Genomic DNA, 3,104 nt, shown 5'->3' with positions numbered 1-3,104 from the left:
TCTTCCTGACCCAGGGATTGAACCCACGCCTCTCCAGTTGCAAGCAGATTCTTAACTCACTGAGCCACCTGGGTAGCCCAGGCTCTTAAGTGCTGCATATGGGATCTCCAGGGCTTCCTGCATTGGGAGCTCGGACTCTTAGCCACTGGAACACCAGGGTAGTCTCAATTTTTATTTTATTTTTCAACTTTATTGAGGTATGATTGACAAATAAAATTGTCACATATTTAAAACCTATAGTCAGATGATTTGATATATGTATACACGGTGACAGGATTCCCACCATCAAGCTAATTAAGTTAATTAACACATTTCATCACCTCATATATTTCCTTTTTTTTTTTTTTTTTTTTGGTGAAAACACAAGTTCTATTCAGCAAATTTTATTTTATTTATTTTTTTTTTAAGTTTTCAATTAGCAATAATCGCGCCTCGGATAAACCTCATTGGCTACGATACTGCCACTGCGCAAAGCTATTCAGCAAATTTTAATGATTCAATAGTATATTTTGAACAGCAGCCACAAAAGCTGGGACACCAAGCATAAATACAAGCTCCTTTCAGAGAGGTGTTGGCACCTGGTTTCCTAGTTGGGATGAGTTGGAAGGAGAAGGTGGTAGAATGATCCACTGGCTCCCTGGTTTTCATGGAGGACTGCAAATTAAAAGCTGGACCCTCGGGTAGGGGCTTGTAAACAATCTCCTTCCAGGGTAAGTCTGGGAGATGGACATTTTTGCCTGCTCCCTCTGGGCTGAGCCCTGTGGGGCTAGCCTCAGCTTATGCTCATGAACTCGTAGAGAATCATTCCATTGTTCCCTATAATCTGATGGGTCTCCTGGATGTAAGTACCATTGGCTTTCAGAGTCTGACATGCTGGGATCCCATCTCAGGTGGGAGCCTTAAAAGCTGTGGCACTAGGAGGGCATTGTGGCCTTGGCTTAATTAGAAGAGCCAGCACAAGCTTCTCTGCCACCTTTCTGAGATAGAGGCAGTGTGGACACAGAGCCGGGGTTGAGGACATACTCATATGCATGCCTCTCTCTGACCCTATAGAAGCTTTCTACTGTAGGTCTTGGTACCTGGAAGATCTCTAATTGTGGTTTTTTAACTTTGAGTGAAGTTACTCTGCATCTCCAGTAAGTTTCTATTGAAATAGAATTAGTAATACAAGAAAGGGCTTCCCAGATGGCTCTAACAGTGAAAAACCTGCCTGCCAATGAAGGAAACTTTAGAGACATGGGTTCAGGCTCTGGGTCGGGCAGATCCTCTGGAGGAGGAGGCATGGCAACCCACTTCAGTATTCTTGCCTGGAGAATCCCATGGACAGAGGAGCCTGGCGGGCTCCAGCCCATGAGGTTGCAAAGAGTCGGATACGACTGAAATGGCTGAGGACAGACAATGCAAGAAAGCCACTCAATTAGACCAGGATGGACTGGAAATGTTGGAAGGGGCTTTAGGGGATGGAGCCCTTACAGAAAGTTTGTGTTTGAAGAGACAGAGAGGAAGGGAAAAGGCCTTCTAGAGATGAGCTAAGTGGAGGTGGCCATGGGGACTGATGAATAGAGAGGCACAGGTCTGCCAAGGAGGTGGTGACCATCTGGCTGATGCTTTGAGGAGAGAAGTTTGGACAGGTGAACTGGAACCTGGAGGACCTTGACTTATGTACTGTGGATGGAGACATCACTCTGAAGGCAATGGGGAACAGAGATCTCTGAACAGAGCCAGAGCATGTTGAAAGTGGCATATTAGGGGAAAAAACAAGCCCTGAGCCCTGTGGCAGCATGAGGAATGGATAACAGGCAGGAAGAAACTGGAGACAGGAAGATCAATGAAGAGGCTGTTTCAATAATCCAGGTGTGATGTGATGAGGACCTGAAGAGTGTCAGGGGCCCAAGGAAACAAAGGACGTGAGAGACTTTAGGAAGGACGATTCCATAGGATTAGGCTTCAGTAGGCTAGGATTCCACTGGATTAGGAGGGTTCTAGGAGATGGATGAGATTCAAAACAAAGTTGACTCGTTGGAAGTACTTCCAAAATGTCACTTTATTACTTATTCACAGATATTTATGACTTCTCCAGTGTCATTACCTAACTCATTTACAATCTGGAGACTCACACCCACTTTATCCATCATGCAGATTCACTCCTACCCTACATGTCTTCACAGACAGATTGGCCTGAACCCTTAAGAAAGATTTTGTATCATAAAAGTATATAGTAATTTTTAAAACAAGGCTTACAGAATTCCAGAACTCCAAAATACAGGATGAATGCCGAGGAGTTGATGCTTTTGAACTGTGCTGCTGGAGGAGACTCTTGAGAGTTCCTTGGACAGCAAGATCAAACCAGTCAATTCTCAAGGAAATTAACCTGAATATTCATTGGAAAGACTGATGCTGAAGCTCCAATACTTTGGCCACATGATGAGAAGAGCCAACTCATTGGAAAAGACTCTGATGCTGGGAAAGATTGAGGACAAGAGGAGAAGGGGACAATAGAGGATGAGATGGTTGGATGGCATCCCTGACTCAATGGACATGAGTTTGAGTAAACTCTGGAAGATAGTGAAGGACAGAGAAGCCTGGCATGCTGCCATTTATGGGGTCACAAAGAGTTGGACACGACTTAGCAACTGAACAATGACAACAAAAATACAGGTTTTGTCAAGAATTGTTAAAGATGCTTTGATCTGGTAACTAAACATTAACTTAGTTTTTCCAACTGGAGGACAGAGTGCACTGCTCTGCCCAGTGCAATCCAAGCTGTCCGTGCATTACAAAGGAGGGTCAGATATGCCAGAAAAGAAGGCCATCCTGTCACTAAAGAAATGATTATTCTGGATGTACTTGAGTGGGTAAATGGAGCTCTTCCTAGAATTTTCCCCTGAGGTTCAACCAAGACATTTAGATTTCAGGTGTGAATTAAATAGATAACATTGTGTATAAATGTAAGGATGTATTAGGAAATAAACAATATAAATTATAATGAAAGAGATCCAGCGTTTGATCCAATCTGTGCATAGGGACAGAAGTTCTAATGCCTTGATGAAAGATATTCTTTTGTGTCATATGTGAGCAATAATGCTATGATCACATAGTCACTG

General features: G+C 43.4%; 1 pseudogene; it reads right to left on the bottom strand.

Annotated features, from left to right (window-relative positions):
* Nucleotides 1-358: 358 nt before the first annotated feature.
* Nucleotides 359-476, bottom strand: LOC133257910 (U4 spliceosomal RNA; annotated as a pseudogene).
* Nucleotides 477-3,104: the final 2,628 nt, after the last annotated feature.

Source organism: Bos javanicus, chromosome 11 (genome assembly GCF_032452875.1).
Source record: "Bos javanicus breed banteng chromosome 11, ARS-OSU_banteng_1.0, whole genome shotgun sequence".
Taxonomy (NCBI): Eukaryota; Metazoa; Chordata; class Mammalia; order Artiodactyla; family Bovidae; genus Bos; species Bos javanicus.
Note: the sequence above shows the minus strand (reverse complement) of the source record. Positions and strands in the feature narration are given on the sequence as shown.